An 18,594-nucleotide genomic window follows, 5' to 3' on the forward strand; every position below is an offset into this window, starting at 1 on the left:
CCAACATTTTACCAGGGCCCGGCATTCCTCTCGGCTGCCCTGCCCTGCCACCAACCAATCAGCTCCTACAGTACCTGTCATTTTTTCAAACACAGCCTGTGACATGCCAGGTAGGAGCTGATTGGCTGTCAGTTTATCACTCTCCATTTTTATCACTTTTCAAGCTTAGTACATCTGGCATTTTCTTTGTAGGAAACCCCCAGTTACAGTTGGGAATGGAAAACTAGCACAGGGAGTTTGTGGAAGCAGCCTTCATGGAGGTGGGGTCTCTTGAGGGGGTGGGGTCTGTTGAGGGGAGATGGGTCTGTTGCATCAGCAGTATCCCTCCTCTTAGGGCCTAATCTGAGTAGGACACAGTTGTAGCCGTCCCAGTGTGGGCAACATTAGGCTAATTCCACTACAATACCCTTTCCGGTTGCCATGGGATCGGAATTTAAATTGACCCTGGAAAATCCAAACAGTGGTTCCCATGAACATCCTCATTGCAAGCTTGCCGCCTTCTAACCCCTAATATACCCACACCAGCATGCCACTCTCACCTGGCCATAGTGTGTCAGCCGCCCTGGGACTCTATTGCCAATTGTCCCGGAAGTAACCAACACTTGTACAACAAGTGTTTGGGTTCGCAGGTTCCTCCTCGCTGGCAGTTATATAGATAAAATGGGCCTTATTCCGTGGAGGGCACTTACTGAGCGCAATGCCGATGTTTGCGTTCTTTCTACTGCACAAATCAACAAATACTTTTCTCAAAATGTAAATAATTGGACCAGTGCTGCTTTAAATAAAACACATTATTTCAAGAACAAAGTATCCTTTAAAATGCTTCTGCTCTGTGGGATACCAGCTTGACAAATAGGATGGGGTTTGTTGCCGACGGTAACCATCTCGTTACATAATCAGTCACGAGTCCAAGCTTCTGGCCTGGTAAGAAAGCTTCACAAATCTCAAACCTTAAATCCACACAGGTCCTGGGTCATTAACTCAATTATCTTTACTTCAAGTATTGTAGAGAAAAATTTAATGAAATAAAAAAACAGTATAAAAACTTTTTTCAGTTACAAAACAATAAAACTATTATTGCCAACATAACAAAAGACCCTCATTGCGTTCCACTGAGACCGTGTCATGTGTTCACCGTACACCAAACCCCCACCCCCTTGTTTCCAACATACACAAAGAGGACACCCTGAAAAATCGAACTGGTCAAATTCTATTGTAAGGGGCATCAGACGAGCTGAATTATCCACAGACCCCGGTTGCACTTTTTCTTCTTCAGCTCAAGATGCAGCTGGTAGACCCCATAACAGTACAGAGGTTAATGTAAATGAGGTCTCCTACGATGCGAAGGTCATCGATGGTCGTTCGCTGAGCATCGTCTATAGAATGTGCCCAGGGCTGCCGGTTTCAAATTCTGACTTACGCAAACACATCCATATTCATTAGGTTTCGCTCAGAATTTGCTAAGAGCGAGGTGGGGATGGGGGAGGGAGGGTAGCATGCAACAACATGAAACAGCCCGTTCTTCAAGCGGAGAAAAAACAAACTAATGAGCCTGCAGTTCATAAGGTTTCTCTTTAATGCACATCAGACACCTTCAGCCGCAGCGATGTGCTACGAAGTGTAGCTGGGTCATGCCAAATGTGGCTTTTCCTTCATCTCGTGTGGAGAGGATGGGGAGGGATACAGTGCAATGCGTCTTATGGACGGTCCTCTCCTAATGAGCTCAGTGGATTAATGCATCCATTAAACTGAGTTGTAGAGTTTACGCTGTTATTTCAGAGTGGCGTGAGGCACTGCCAGCCTGGCGGTGGGCAGCAGCAGCCAAACAATCTCCAGTACTTCCTCATCTTTGCGGCCACCACTACGCTAGTTATGTTAGCCGCTACTTAACAGCTACGTAAGGATTTTCAGCGAGGAAGTACCCCACCCTCCTCTGTCCAGGCCACCCTCCTGTGTCTATGCCACCATCTATTACCTTTAGTAAAGTTGCGGCAAGCGAAGCGCAGCAGAGAGAGCTATCGAGCCCGAAGTGTAGACAAAGGTGCTACGTAAATTCCATAGCGTAAGCGGTGGCCGCAAAGATGAGGAAGTACCCAATCGCCTGTGAGCCTCAGGGGACGCAGTCACAATGTTGGCAATTAGGGGGCGCCTTGGTCTGCACATCCTGATTCTAAACATGATGGGTCAGATGCAGGGCAGCCGAGAGGAATGCCGGGCCCCGGTAAAATTTTGGGGCGTGGCCAAAGTGTGGAAGGTGTGGCCACCTCCCGCACTTAGTCCACGCCCCAAAATGTTTAGCGGAGGATGAAAGAAAACTCTAAAATCAGCAGCAGCACACACCTACAGCATGTGCTGTGCTGACAGTAGGCTCAGCATGAGCTCACACGCTGTCAGTGAGACGCTAATGATGAGTTTGCTGTAAGCACACCACATTCTGTAGAAGTGTGTGCTGCTGTTCTACCTTGGAGGGACAGAGGGGGGAAGGGAGGGGTTGGACCAGGGCCCCTGCAGGGCCCCTCCAGCAAGCCTGGGCCCAGGTAATTAGTACCTGCTCCCCCCCCCCCTCTTGGCTGCCCTGGTCAGATGCACTAAGCTTCAAAAGTGATAAAATGGAGAGTGATAAACAGCCAGCCAATCAGCTCCTACCTGCTTTGTCACAGACTGTGTTTGAAAAATTACAGGATGGAGCTGATTGGTTGGATGTTTATCACTCTCCATAGTTTCACACAGACAAAAAAATGCAGGTGCACAAACACTGCTAATCAGAATCTTTATAAGAAGTCTGCAATATAACATAGAGGTGTTAGCAGAATTTTAACCAAAAATATGGGTCCACCAATCGCGTCCAGGTGACCTCATCCTGTGGGTCCCTAACACTCAGGTTAAAGTTTTAGGGCGCGGCATCCCTCAGGCCAGCATAAACCCACCGCCACAAGGCCTAAAGGTGCCCACAGACGCATCGATCCCGGCGTGCGTTCTGTGCTTAACTAGCACGCATCGCATCGTATGCCTTGTGCATGCGATGCAATGCGATAGAAAGCTAGTACAAAAAGTATGTGCAGCACATACTTTTTGTACTGTGCGATGAGGTGCCGCGGGAGCGCGCACCCTATCGCATAGCATCGCACCGCCGGGATCGGTGCGTGTGTGGGCACCTTTACACTAGTGAGAGGTGTAAGTACTAAGGAGCTATGTGCTGAGAGTGTTACAGAGGTGAGAGGTAATAATTAGTGTAACAGAGGTGAGAGGTAATAATTAGTGTTACATGGGTGAGAGGTAATAATTAGTGTAACATAGGTGAGAGGTAAGATTAATGTAATGCCAGCACTAGGCATGGAATGGGTTAAACATCCCAGGCTGTGTGTGTGACCCTTGGGGAGCATGTGACTCGGGGATCCAATAAGGTGCTTGGGAATGGCAGAGTTAGCTGAATATTGGGTCAGGAAAGGGAGGAGTCTTCCTCTCTTTCCTGCTGAAATTTTGGAGAGTAGACGTTTTTCCCTTGAGCTCCCACTTGTCCTAATTTAAGCACCTTTCCCTCTGCTAGGCCATGTCCTCACGGTCCCCGCGCCCACCGCGTTCTGCCAGGCTGCCTGCCCGTTTTGCTTCTGAGGATGCCCAGCTGCCCACCGCCGCGCTTACCGCGCGGTCGGCAACGGCGTCCGCGCCTCCCGCAGGTCGGCGTGTGAGGAGGGCTGTGTCTGCTAGCCCCAGACCCCGGGCTGTGGGTGCGGCTGCGGCCTCCTCCGGGTCGGCTGTTGGGCAGCGTGGAGCCGTGGCGCGGCGCACGTCCGCGGGTGGGAGGGGGCCTAATGCTGCCTCAGCATCCCCGGCCCCTGCTAGGAGTCGGCGGGGGGGTCCCGGGAGGGGTGAAGCTACCGGATCACAGAGGAGTGTGTCTCCTCGGTCTGATAGGGGCCTCATTCAGAGCTCCCAGCCTGCTGCTGGGGCTCCGAGGGCTCCGCTTGCGAGCACGCCAGCCAGGGTGCGGGGAGGTGTGGAGGCACGGCGGTATCTGGGGTTAGCGAGGGATTTCCCACCGGGGTCCCCGAGGCCATATATGCCCACTTTGCTGGGCAATAGGTCCCGGCTTGCCGGAGGTGACGCTGCGGGTGGGGGACATAGGGGTTCTGGACATGCTCGGGGCAGAAGCTCCGCCCGCGGTGGTCGACACGGTCGAAGGACTAGTCGGGGCCCTGCGGCGGGAGCTGCCGATGTGGCCTTTGACCCCGAGACCCTCTCTGCTGCTTGGTCCTCGGTTGCTGGGGCTCTGGCTCCCCTGGTGCAGGCAATGCATGTATGATACTGCCATGGAAGAGGATTTCCCTGACGCCGACGATGTCGTCGGCGAGGAGGTCGACGCGTCTGACTATGCCGACACGGGTGATGATACCTGGGCTGCTCAGCCAGAGTCGGCAGGTGAGGCCTCTGATGAAAAGGGGGCAGGGTCTGCTTCTCGGGGGTCGTCAGGTAGTTCCCAGGGCACCCGATCTACCTCTTATTCCTCTTCTTCTGCCGGTGGGTCTGACCACGGCAGCGCGGCGAAGGCCGCAGTTCTGACGCAAGCAGGATTGCTTGCACATATTGGACATGGGGTGTAAGGATGTGGAGGTGTGGATGGAAGTGGTCAGGGTCCATCTGAGTGCAGTCGAGGGTGTAGCGACAGCTGCTGCCGCTGCCGCTGCCCCCTCCAATGCATCCAGGGTTCCCCCGGGCACCCCGCAGGCGCAATGTCCTGCGCCTGGGGCCAGGCCTGCTGGGACAGGGCAGGCGAAGGGGAAATGTTATGCTTATAACAACTCCTCTTGCCAGCTGGGACAGAAATGCAGGTTTAAACATGTCTGCATCAATTGTTCCGGGAACAACCCAGCCTCCAGCTGCTTTCGGGGCGGCCGCCCCGGCAGAGGGGCGGGCGCAGGTTCCTCCTCCAAGGCGGGTCCCTCCGGGAACCCTCGATAGGGCTCATACCCCGGTTAGGGTCGAGGCGATGGCCGGCTGGCTTAGCCGATACCCAGATAGGGCGACTGCAGAGTTTTTGTTTCAGGGTTTTAGTCAGGGGTTCCAGTTGCCAGTTCAGGGCGTAGTTAGAGGGGCTCTTTTTATAGGTGTGGGGTACGATAGGTTAAAGGTGTGGGTAGTGGGTCACTCCTTTATCTATTGGGCTACTAGGTTGATTGCCTCTGGGGAGGGGCCTGAGTTTCCTTGCTCTCAATCCATTAGGTGGTTGGGTGTTAGGGGAATGACTTGGGGCGCCCTGAAGTCATTCCTTATGGTGAATGTTCGCAGGTTCGGTGTGCCCGAAGTCCTGGTGCTTCATCTCGGTGGCAACGACCTTGGGAAAATGTCCCAATTGAGATTGCGGGCCCAGATCTTGAGTGATCTGGAGGCCATTTGTGCAGCCTGGCCACACTGTAGGTTAGTGTGGTCTTTTATTGTGCCTCGTATTTGTTGGAGAGGGGCCAGAGATGCTAAGGCGGTTGACGAGGCCAGACAGAAGCTTAATTCGGCTGTTGCAAGGTGGGTTTTAACGGCCGGTGGTGCTGTTATACCTCATACACGGATTGGGTTTAAGTGCTGTCACCTGTTTAGGCCTGATGGGGTTCATTTAGTTCCAGAGGGGCTGTTTATGTTTCTGGAGGATCTGCTTCTGGTTGTTGCTAGGGTGTCTTAGGCTGGTGGCAGGGCTGTACCCTGGGATCAGGGTTCATGCCTTGGCGGGAAAGAACGGCAGGTTAATAGTTTCTTAGCCTTCATTACCCGTTTATGCAACGTATATAGATTGTTTTCGGTGCGCTTGCCTATTCATTGACTTAGGCCTTTCGCTCGATCTCCCGCTCAGGGGCAGCTAGACCACCTGGCTGCGTGGTAGTCAATGTAGTAGGTTGAGTGGATACCGCTTGGTAGGGAAGTTTGATTACGTATGCTGAGTTTGAGGGTGGGGTTTAGTTTAGTAGCCGTTCTGTCTTGGCCACCATTTATTTAAATTAGTTTAATCAAATCAAAAACTAGCTTAAATATTTAAATAATAAATCAGCTAACAATTTCTGCCAAACCTATGTCTTCGAGTCTTTATTTCAGGTTTTATGTTAAGATAAGTTAAGTTAAGGTTTAACATGATAGAGGTACACACACATGAGGTGCTAGAATGTTTAGATTAATGGGTACTCTTTACTTATCACAGCGCCCATCGTGGCCATCGCGGGCATTGAATGCACTAAAAAATCGGGTGCGACGCGATGCCCGCGATTTCCCATAGGGAACAATGTTAAATGTCTCAATTGACCCGATTTTCCTGTTCAATGCCTCAATTGACCCGATTTTTCCATAGGAAACAATGTTAAATGGCCCACAGAGGCCAAATAGGCACCCTGAAGTGTTAAATGGCCCCCACAATTGTTAACGCCACCCCACGATCAACGTGAACCCGAAGCGTGGCGAGCGCAGCGAGCCCGCGAGGTGCGGCGGTACGCGTCCTACGACCTTTTCATACCCCCACTATCCACGTCGGTGTGGAGTTGAGAATAGAATAGTGTGGCGAGCGCAGCGAGCCACCGAGCCCGAAGCGTGGCGAGCGCACGCGGATACCTGTGAAGCCCGCAAAGGGACGCGTTTACCTATGAAGGATCCGGATTCCAAGAGGAAGTTCCTGCCCCCAGAGCTGGACCCTAAATACCCTGCTTAAGCTACCTCCCCTTTTGGTACTGATTAGCCCAGCTACCCCACATGCTAACCTGCCTGTGAATCATCACACTGCTCTGTGCTGCATTGCATCTGAAGTTAACCCCCAAATCCCCGGGCTCTTAACTGCACTCTGGCCTATGCTGCCCTCGTTTTGCCTTAGTGTTACAGAGGTGAGAGGTAATAATTAGTGTTAGAGAGGTGAGAGGTAATAATTAGTGTTAGAGAGGTGAGAGGTAATATTTAGCGTTACAGAGGTGAGAGGTAATAATTAGTGTTACAGAGGTGAGAGGTAATAATTAGTGTTACAGAGGTGAGAGGTAATAATTAGTGTTAGAGAGGTGAGAGGTAATAATTAGTGTTACAGAGGTGAGAGGTAATAATTAGTGTTACAGAGGTGAGAGGTAATAATTAGTGTTACAGAGGTGAGAGGTAATATTTAGTGTTACAGAGGTTAGAGGTAATAATTAGTGTTACATGGGTGAGAGGTAATAATTAGTGTTACAGGGGTGAGAGGTAATAATTAGTGTTACAGAGGTGAGAGGTAATATTTAGTGTTACATTGGTGAGAGGTAATAATTAGTGTTACAGAGGTGAGAGGTAATATTTAGTGTTACAGAGGTTAGAGGTAATAATTAGTGTTACAGGGGTGAGAGGTAATAATTAGTGTTACAGGGGTGAGAGGTAATAATTAGTGTTACAGGGGTGAGAGGTAATAATTAGTGTTACATGGGTGAGAGGTAATAATTAGTGTTACAGAGGTGAGAGGTAATAATTAGTGTTACAGAGGTTAGAGGTAATAATTAGTGTTACAGGGGTGAGAGGTAATAATTAGTGTTACAGAGGTGAGAGGTAATAATTAGTGTTACAGAGCAGTGCAACTGGGCCCCTGAGGACTGGGGTTGAAGTGATTCTCTTCTCCTCAGTATTAAGCTAGAATCATTCTCGAGTGATTCTATTGTTCTCTATATCAGTCTTCAGAAATCAAAGTGCGTCCGTATCTGTGATCACGTTTGCGTCCCTTACCCACGTGCTGGTGCATCCTGTGATGCAAGTCCTTGTTCAGCGCTGTCTCCAGTCATTCTCCATGGGGTGATGTGCATGACAATTCCCTGGGGCCTAGTCAGCATCCCATGCTGATCCCAAGTCAGTCCCATGCTGCAATGGCGCCGCCATGACACTTGCAGTCACATGTCACATTCCTCCAATGAATTCCATGGGACCTTGTTACTCTGAAATGTGCACTTGATCATGTGATCAAGGTGTGCACAGGTACTTCCTTGGGTAATTGATTCTGTGACTTGCAGCCAATCACAGACAGGCAAGGGGAATATTGGTCAGGCCTCTGGCACTTCCTCCTTGCCTCAAACAACTTGTCTGATCCCTGCCCAGAGGTCAGCGTTCTAGGCTCCAGGTTCCCTGTCCCAGAGTTACCTGTGAAGTGCACCAGTGATCCACTGCTGCTGATTATACTAGAGCTCCCTGGTTAACCATTCACCTGCCAGGTTCCCTCCCAGCCAATAACATCTATTGCTGCCAGGAGAAGAGGTCTAAGCTTATCCAGCTTCTATTGGCAGAGTGTCTATAAATACGTGCAGTGTGGTTGTTAGACGACACACTTAGAAGATATAACCAACTTGAGGTTTATTCAAGTGACAGGCTTGCAAAGTATAACAGTACTTTGGTAGTTAACTTCAGGCAGTATACAACTGATTGCATAGGAATCACAGTTTCTGGTGTTACTTAGCTGTAGCGTTTAGCTTGTGCAGGGCTGATGGCAATTAACTGGTTTACGCTGCGGTATCTCTCCCAGTCGTCGCTGCTGCCAATGATGATGGATGTCCCTGTGCAAAGGTCACGCTTGTAACGGGATTACAGCGGGGCTCTGTCTTGTGCGCTCCGGTGCTTGTGGAGCTACAAACAGCATGGAGGATGTCACACACGCTCTGAGGCACACACTATCACGCGGGGACTTCCTTACAGGAAAGGAAACGCTGCCAGCAGGGTCAGGGGTCTCTGCCCTGCTATACGCTTAAGCGAGCTGTCACTCAGGGTGACATCTAACTACAGCGGCTGCAAGGGGACAAAGGCAGTCTGTTAGGCTGCACACCAAAACAGTGTATGGAGACAGACGCCGGGCGCTGCATTCTAACACTCCCCCTCGCTCAAGGCTGTCTTCGGCTACATAAAAGAACTCAATACAATACTTTGTCCTTTTGTAATACCTGTAACCGAAAATATGGTTAGAGAGAAAAGACATTCAGAACATCAAAACTTCAAATCAACATTTTGAACTTAGACAAGTCCACAGTCCTTCATGAACTTAATAAGCAAGTTTGTCGACAGTCCTTTTGTAAGCATGTCAGCGACATTCTGTTCACTTGCAATGTATTTAACATCGATGGACTTGTTCTCCACTAGTTCTCTGATGAAGTGGTGTCTGATCGCGATGTGTTTCGACCTTCCATGGTGCTTGGTAGTACAGGAAAGATCTATTGCTCCCCTGTTATCACATGCGATGCTGATAGGAAGAGACTAACTCACACAAAGTCTCTTTGATCCAGAGTGCTTCCTTTGATGTCTCTGTAAGAGCTATGTATTCGGCCTCGGTTGTTGCCTCGATGTACATTTGTTGGTCGACTGTGACTGTTCCCTTTTGCAAGTTTTGAACAATTCTCATTCCCAACAAATGATTGGCTGGACCTAAGTCTTTCAACTTGAATCTCTGTTTTAGTTGATCTCTCACACTTGTGATGTGATCTTCGTGACCTGCTATAAGTATATCATCCACATAGACTGCTGTGATGAACAACTTTTCTCCCAGAGTTTTGTGATAAAGGCAGTGGTCAGTCTCTGATCTAATAAAATTCATTTCAAGTAGTACTGTGTCCAATTTTATGTACCAGCAACGACCACTCTGCTTTAGACCGTATATGGATTTCTTCAGAAGACACACCTTCTCTGTCTGAAGTTCATCCTCATTATAGTGATCTGGTGTTTCCATATAGATTTCTTCAAGTAACTCTCCATTTAGGAATGCTGAGTCGAAGTCTAGTTGATATAGCAGTAAGTTTTGTAAGGTGGCGACTGCAATTACTAATCTTAGAGTGTTGTACCTCGCAACAGGTGAGTATATCTCCCCATAGTCAATTCCGGATCTCTGTGTGTATCCCTTAGCAACAAGACGGGCTTTGTAACGGGCAACTTCTCCGTCTGAATTTAACTTCCTGCAGAAGACCCACTTGTTCTTGACTGTCTTGCGGTTGCTTGGCCTATCTACTATGGTCCAAGTATCATTCTCTTTCAGTGCTGATAGCTCTGTATCTATTGCAGATTTCCATTTCGCCCAATCACTGCACGCTTTCGCTTCTCGAATACTCTGAGGTTCACTGAAGGCAATATTCGCATATTCTTCCTCATATCTTCTAGCTGGTATGCCCTTGTTCCTTCTTACGGAAGCTCTGTTCGTTGGTTCGCTTCCCTCTTCAGTATTTTCTGTTTCAGGTATGCTTTCTATTTCACACACCTCTACTAGTGCTTGCTTTTCTTGCTCTTTGACTTTTGTGGGTGGTGCTGTTTCTTGAAATATCACATCCCTTGATTTTAGAAGACGTCTGTTCTCTGCATCCCAGAGTCTGTACCCTTTACTCTCCTCACAATAGCCTAGCAATATGCACTGTCTTGATTTCGGGTCAAGTTTCTTCCTTTTCTCCTTTGGTATATGCGCATAAGCTCTGCTCCCAAAGACACGGAGATGACTGATGTCTGGCTTCTTCCCAGACCAGGCCTCTAAGGGGGTTTTTCCCTTCACGGCCACTGTGGGTGTTCTGTTTTTCAGGTATACTGCGGTAGATACAGCTTCTGCCCAAAAACTCTTCTCCAGGCCAGCATCGTTCACCATCGCTCGTGCTCTTTCAACGATTGTTCGATTCGCCCTTTCACTTACGCCATTCTGTTCAGGTGTATAGGCCATCGTCAGCTGATGCTTTATGCCATGCCTTTTTAGAAAGTCGGTTAGCTCTTCATTTTCGTACTCTCCCCCATTGTCGGATCTCAGGACCTTTAGCTTTAGGCCCGTCTGAGTTTCCACTAGGTTCTTGTACTCCACAATTTTCTTGACCACCTCACTTTTCTTCCTTATGAAGTATACGTGTGTCATTCTTGTGGCGTCATCAATGAGAGTCATGAAGTACTTGTAACCACTGGTTGACTCCTCTTCCATTGGTCCGCACACATCTGTGTGCACCAGAGCTAATTGTGATTCTGCTCTGCCTGCTGACTTGGGAAATGGGTTGCGGGTCTGCTTGCCTTTTATGCAACTCTCGCACACAGGTCTTCCGGTGTCTTTCACTGTGATTCCTGTTGCCATCCCATCAGCTAATTTCTGGACATTATCATATCCTAAGTGTCCCAAACGCCTGTGCCAGAGTTCCATCGACTCATTTTCAGCAGAGGCTGCCAAAGCTACACATTCATCTGTGTCTAGGACGTATAGTTGGTTGCATCGGGTTGCTGAAGCAATTACAGTCCCTTTTTCATTTTGCACCATACACTTGCCCTTTGCAAACTGGACTCTGTAGCCTTTTGCCTCGAGTACGCTGATAGCGATGAGGTAACTTCCCAATTCTGGTACATATAGGACATCTTGGATATCTGTGACTACTGTCTGTCCCTCAATTCTTAGTCTCACTGTGATTGTCCCAACATTTGAAGCAGTAAGGACCTTTTCACCAATCCCGGTAACTGTTGTGGGTGTACACTGTGTTAAAGAATTGAACCACTCCTTGTTGCAGCTGAAGTGTCTAGAGGCTCCCGAGTCCATGTACCAGAGATCCCTCCTTGGCTTGTCTGTTACATTCAGTGCTGACTCGTTCTTCTTGTCATGCCGCTTGTGCATGCCACTAGTGTTCTTCATCCTGCATTCTGAAGCCTTGTGCCCTACTTTGTGGCACACATAACATTTGAATGTGCATTTCTTGGGTTTTGCACCCTTTGCTACTAAGGCAGAACCCTCAGCTATGGCATCCTTGTGGATTCTCTCTTGGAACTGTAGTAGCTTGGCTCTCACAACTTCAGTTGTAAGCTTGGTTTCATTTGACTCTAGTGCGACAACTAGGAAGTCAAATTCTTCTGTCAAGTTCTGCAGCATTACCATCGCCACTTCTTCCTCATCCACTTTTGCTCCTACACATGCCAATTGCTGAGCTATCGATAGTATCTTATCAATGTAATCGTTCATGTCCTTGCATGCATTCAACTTTGTTCCATACAGTGTGCGTCTCAGACTTATTCTTCTCATTAAGCCTTTATTTTCATAAGCACCTTGTAGAGTTGTCCACATGTCCTTAGCGGACTCCTTCCCACAGATAGTAGAATAAACATGCTGCTCCACAGCCAGGCCTATTGTGCCAATAGCCTTGTCTACCTCTTCTGGGTTTGGACTATCTCCTGGGGCTATTGTGACTTTCCATAGCTTCTCCCTTTTAAGCTGCATTTCCATAGCGAACTTCCATGTAGTATAATTCTGTGAGCCTTTGAGTTTTGGAAAGTTCATGCTATGCCCTGTACTGTGCATTCTCGTTAACTCTTCCACAAATGACAATTTAGAAATAATTCCTTTGTGTTCTTTTATGTACTGCGCTAGCACTTGGTCTTTAGGGGGTTAATCTTCGCGCACGTGACGTGCTGGGCCCATAACCTATTGGCAGAGTGTCTATAAATACGTGCAGTGTGGTTGTTAGACGACTCACTTAGAAGATATAACCAACTTGAGGTTTATTCAAGTGACAGGCTTGCAAAGTATAACAGTACTTTGGTAGTTAACTTCAGGCAGTATACAACTGATTGCATAGGAATCACAGTTTCTGGTGTTACTTAGCTGTAGCGTTTAGCTTGTGCAGGGCTGATGGCAATTAACTGGTTTACGCTGCGGTATCTCTCCCAGTCGTCGCTGCTGCCAATGATGATGGATGTCCCTGTGCAAAGGTCACGCTTGTAACGGGATTACAGCGGGGCTCTGTCTTGTGCGCTCCGGTGCACTTGGAGCTACAAACAGCATGGAGGATGTCACACACGCTCTGAGGCACACACTATCATGCGGGGACTTCCTTACAGGAAAGGAAACGCTGCCAGCAGGGTCAGGGGTCTCTGCCCTGCTATACGCTTAAGCGAGCTGTCACTCAGGGTGACGTCTAACTACAGCGGCTGCAAGGGAACAAAGGCAGTCTGTTAGGCTGCACACCAAAACAGTGTATGGAGACAGACGCCGGGCGCTGCATTCTAACAGCTTCCACCAGCAGAGACCGCCATTGGCTCCCAAGCCATATACCATCATCGACTCTTAAGTCAACACAGTCTGTCCACAGCTCCAAGGCTGTTCCTATCTCAGCTCCCAGGCCGGTACCCTCTTCAGCTCCCAGGATGTTACCCTGTCCGGCTCTTAGGCCATCGACATCCCATTACGGCTCCCAGGCTGTCAGCATCCATATGGGCTCCCAGGCTGTCGACATCCATCTCGGCTCCCAGGTCATCGACATCCATCTCGGCTCCCAGGCCGTCACCATCCATCTCGGCTCCCAGTCCGTCAACATCCCTTTCTGGCTCCCAGGCTATCAACAAGCATCCCTGGCTTCCAGACCGTCAACATCCCTCTCCGGCTACCAGGCCAATGCAGTCCTCTGTTCAGAGTCACCTCAACTCTCCCACCTAGCTGTGTCCTCAGTGCCCAGTGTTCTATGAACTGTCCTTTCCTCATACCTCCCGTTTTCCAGTTCCCTGACCCTTCCACTGGCTCACTGCCACCACAACCAGCTGAGCCCTGACAAGGCTAGAGTGATTCTATTGTCCTCAATATCAGGCTAAAGCAATTCTATTGTCCTCAATATCAGACTGGAGTGATTATATTGTCTTCAACATGGGCTGGAGTGATTCTATTGTGCTCAATATCAGGCTGCAATGATAAATAGGGCTCCTTGAGTGTGTGAATTAAAGTCACTGAAGTATACAGTGATGTAGCTCTCTGGCTTACACATTATTACTACACATTGGGGTTTATTCTAGTTCATTTTTTCTGACAAAATCCTTCTTAGATGGACAAAACCATGTGCACTGCAGGGGGGCAGATGTAACATGTGCAGAGAGAATTAGATTTGGGTGAGTTATTTTTTTCTGTGCAGGGAAAATACTGACTGCATGATTTTACACTGCAATATAGATCTCACTTTGAAGAAAAACACCACCCAAATCTAATTCTCTCTGCACAAGTTACATCTGCCCCACCCGCAGTGCACATGGTTTTGTCCATCTAAGAAGGATTTTGTCAGAAAGAGTGAACTAGAATAACCCCCATAGTTATCTCCCCTCCTGCATTCTGCATGAGACTCCCTGACATAGCAGCAATCTCCCTCTCTCCCTCATTAATCTAGCAATCTCCCTCATGTCACCTAGCCCACATTACACTGTTACATTTTTAGGGAAAAAAGGAATGAGAGACAGATACATTTACATTGAATCATCAGCACCATTTCCCAGCACTTTACCAAGTATAGTACCTCTTACTAACTGCTTTCGGGCTCATATACATTTGGATATAAGCAGGGCTATTTTTCAGCAGGCTCCAGCAGGAACTGAGGCCCTTATTCTAGTTCACTCTTTCTGACAAAATATTTCTTAGATGGACAAAACCATGTGCACTGCAGGTGAGGCAGGTGTAAAACCCGACCCAAGTCTAATTATCTCTACACAAGTAACACCTGCCTCACCTGCAGTGCACATGGTTTTGTCCATCTAAGAAATATTTTGTCAGAAAGAGTGAACTAGAATAAGGGCCTCAGTTCCTGCTGGAGCCTACTGAAAAATAGCCCTGGATATAAGTCATTTTACAAGATTCCTCTCAGATGTAGCAGTACACACCCACACTTCTAGGTGCCACGTATACAATCTCTTCTCACAATCTCTCCATATATGGAACTAGACACGCCCTTTGGGAGGAGCATGACACGCCCCCTCAGTGGGGCGCTGTGCAAAATTATATTACCAACTATAATCTCCCTGAAACTAGTTTTCAAAAGTAGGCAAGTATGTTACTACATTTTACATAAAGATACAAAACATAATATGAACCACAAGCAACATAAACAAGTCATAACCACGTGAGTATATACTGTGCTCTGTGATATCTGATGTCGGTCCTGGTATGGGCGCGGTTCTCCGGTACAACATGGAACGCGTCTGCCGGCCATTATATGTCTTGTTGATGCACAGGATAGATCTGAGGGGTGAGGAGAATTAACAATGAGATTGACTTCATTTTCCTTTTGTTGCCTGCAGGAACCAAGATCAGCGGTGGCACCAGGAAACATGACACGTAGAGCGCAGAGGAGAGAGCAGGCGCTTACTGTCACTGCAATCTGTCACAGCAGCCTCGTCCCTGCACAGGGACACACACAAGACCTCTCTTAATTATTTCATGTTGGATTTTTAAATTGCAAATTGCACTTGTTAAAGTCTCAGAGAAGCGGGTGAGTGATGACGAACATGACAATATATTCTGGGAGCTGTAAACTAAATATGTATATTTGTGCTTTATGAGAGGGTGAGAACATCACCCCTGTATAATGTATTAGCCTAATTCACACCTGATCACAGGACAAATTTGTTCTCGAAAAAGGGCAAAACCATAGGGCCGATTCACACCTGGTTGCAAGGCTGCAACCTTTTTGTAGCTCAGCGATCAGTTAGCCGCAGCCCCGCCACAGTGAAATCCCGCCCATGTCCATGGCTGCGAATGGCATCACAGCTGTGCAAAGAGGTGGAAATCCATTTGCAAACACTCATCATCTAATGTATTTGTGATAAACTGGAACCGGCAGGCCAGTAACCCCTTTACCTTGCGCTCTGGGATTCCCTTCTTTGCTCTTCTTACTGGACACGGGACAAGAACCAGACCAAGGAAACGGTGCAACGGAATTTATTTAAACTTAATAGGATACTTGAGATCGGGTAGCAGGCAGGGCTACCTAAGGCATAGATAGCACTGAAAGGGGTGCACCGTTATGTAACACAGCAAGTTCACAGTAATAACACAAGGCACGTCTGGATAATTCAATCAAACAAAGTTATCACTTGGTAGAAACATACGATACTTAGCAATCACATTAAACTATACGCATTAGTTAGGTCATGCTATATAAACAACACATTAGTACTACTTTACTGTACACAATATTACGCTACTGGGTATCCAGTTCCTATATAAACCTCTAAGACAGACCTGTACGCCAGGGTTTAGAGTTCGTGGGAGGCCTCTCCTTGGTTGCTGCGCAGGAAATGTAAAACATAGACTAACAGTCCTCTTTTGAATATAAGCAGGGGAAAAGTTTGGTCGGGCAATGTCCCAAAGAAATGAACGAGACTGGAAGGCCTTTGATAAATCAAACAAGACAGTGGCGATTCCGGAGTTACACCACTAGGTGGTCCCATTGACCTGTTGGTCCCTTAAGACTTGTGACTTGTCCCTGAGGCTTTTACTCCACCGCACAGGGGCCGTGCTGTTGCTGATTAGGAATCAACGGGGCCCTTAGTAGTTACAGCGTTAGCCTCTTGGCTCTATTAGGGGACTACGTGGGCAAAGTCAGGGGCCCTGTTGCTGGCAGTCTGTGGACTCTTTGGGGGCCTGCAAATAGGGATGTCCCTGGGTGGTTCAAGTTAGGGTGCGGACAACTGGAAGTGAGCTTGTGTGATTAGCAGTGACGTGCGGTGATGGCTGTGAACGGAGAGGCACTGTCACAGCCACCACCGCACCGCAACACCCCCCCTCCTCCTGATTGCCGCCGACGCCCGCTGCCCCCCTCCTCCAGCAGCAGCCAGCACCCGTCCCCTGCCGCAAACCTCCATCCCTGCCCGCTGTACCCCCCTCCCCCCCCGGCAAAAAAATGATACTCACTGGGCAGGGGGAAGGGGAGAGGGGAGCAGCAGCCACACAGGCAGGGAACCGGGACTCGGGAGCCGGCAGTGGCACAGGTCACAGGCAGCGTAGGGAGCAAACGCGGCACTGTCGGCTTACATGACAGGGGCTGCTGTGATTGGACAGCAGCTGGATCTGCTGTCCAATCACAGCAGCCCCTGTCAATTAGGCACTTCTAGAAGTGCCGCTTTTAGTGTTATTTTTAATGGATTTTTTTAGACCACTGCTTAGCCCTGCCCCAAGCCCCACCCCCCGCTTCATCCCCTTGCAGTTCTGTGTGGGAGGCACGCTTATTGTGCCTCCCAAACTAGGTTAAATAATTCAAACTAGTAAAATAATATAAAGAAAATACGGTACTTATGTATTATCTGGACTCCCATGTTAAATGCACCCCATTTTTTTATACCCCTTCTATCCAACTACGCATGGAGTAGATTTTATACAGTGTGGCGAGCGGACACGGTCTCAAAGGAAAACCGGGAGCCCAGATATTACATAAGTACCGAAAATACTTATGACACAGAATATGTGTCATAGGTATATTCTTTGTATTATTTTAAAACAAATTGACAGGGGAAGCACTGCCTCCCCTGTCTCCCCTGACTGCACGTCCCTGGTGATTAGGTGTTGGTGAGTTACCTTAACAAACCCCACCTGTTGCCGGCTCCTGCCAGTCACTACTTTAAGATACGCTGCTGGGGTTTCTCTCCTCCGCTTGTCCAGGGTATCAACCATCGCCGGGTGAAGGGCAGACAGCCAAGTCCTGCTCTCTGCCAGGCACTGCTCTCGCTGCTCTGGCCGGGGGCTGGGCACTTCAGCAGCGCGCAGGCCCCTCACTGCCGCCTGCTGTGTCTCTCTCTGCCGCGCTGGTTACCTCGCACCGGGTCTCTCTCCAGCGGTGGAGCTGTCAATCACCGCCGGGGGTCGGGCCGCTGCTGCGTCTGAGTCTCTCCCTGTGCGTGGGCGCCGCCGGATCTTTGCTGCTGCGGGGCGACGAGCTGCTGCTTCTCTCTGGGCGCGGATGCCGGGTGTCAGAAGGTTGCTGTACACCCACTCTATGCGCCATCACACTCGCGCCGGGTCCCGGCCGCTGCCAGCTTTTGGTTCACCGCTCGGCTTCCCTCACGTGCCGGCCCCACTGCTGCACACATCGGAGATTTCTCTGTCGGCTCCTCACGCGCGCCTTCCACACTTCCGGGGGCACACTATTCGCGCTTCTCCTCCGTCACTCCATCTTGGACCCTCCTCTTCCCAGAGGCGTAGGGAGGGCGGAGCCACCGGAGCTCATGCTCCGGGCGCAGATTCCGTTACAGTGTCTTATATAGCGCAGCAGATTCCGTTACAGAGTCTTGTATAGCGCAGCCGATTCCGTTACAGTGTCTTATATAGCGCAGCAGATTCTGTTACAGTGTCTTATATAGCGCAGCAGATTCCGTTACAGCGTCTTATATAGCAGCAGATTCCATTACAGCGTCTTATATAGCGCAGCAGATTCCGTTACAGTGTCTTATATAGCGCAGCAGATTCCGTTACAGCGTCTTATATAGCGCAGCAGATTCCGTTACAGCGTCTTATATAGCGCAGCAGATTCCATTACAGCGTCTTATATAGCGCAGCAGATTCCGTTACAGTGTCTTATATAGCGCAGCAGATTCCGTTACAGTGTCTTATATAGCGCAGCAGATTCCGTTACAGTGTCTTATATAGCGCAGCAGATTCCGTTACAGTGTCTTATATAGCGCAGCAGATTCCGTTACAGCGTCTTATATAGCGAGCGATTCCGTTACAGCATCTTATATAGCGCAGCACATTCCGTTACAGCGTCTTATATAGCGCAGCAGATTGCACCGGGGCCCCTGAAGACTAAGGGGCCCACTTCTGACACCCACTGCTGGGTGGCATATTGTGAACTTGGGTTGGAAGGGAATAGGAGGGCCCAAAAATGTAGTTTT

At 49.0% G+C, this 18,594-nt stretch overlaps 1 long non-coding RNA gene across 1 annotated transcript in view; it reads right to left on the reverse strand.

The window, feature by feature from the left end:
- LOC146049921 (uncharacterized) overlaps positions 1-17,937 on the reverse strand; it is a 57,105-nt gene extending 39,168 nt beyond the window's left edge. Inside the window, exon 1 of the long non-coding RNA XR_014466235.1 lies at positions 17,282-17,937. This is a non-coding gene — a long non-coding RNA (uncharacterized LOC146049921). The remainder of the gene's footprint in view (positions 1-17,281) is intronic.
- Between the last annotated feature and the right edge of the window lie 657 nt (positions 17,938-18,594).

Source organism: Crinia signifera, chromosome 12 (assembly GCF_055691185.1).
Source record: "Crinia signifera chromosome 12, ASM5569118v1, whole genome shotgun sequence".
In the NCBI taxonomy this organism is placed as follows: Eukaryota; Metazoa; Chordata; class Amphibia; order Anura; family Myobatrachidae; genus Crinia; species Crinia signifera.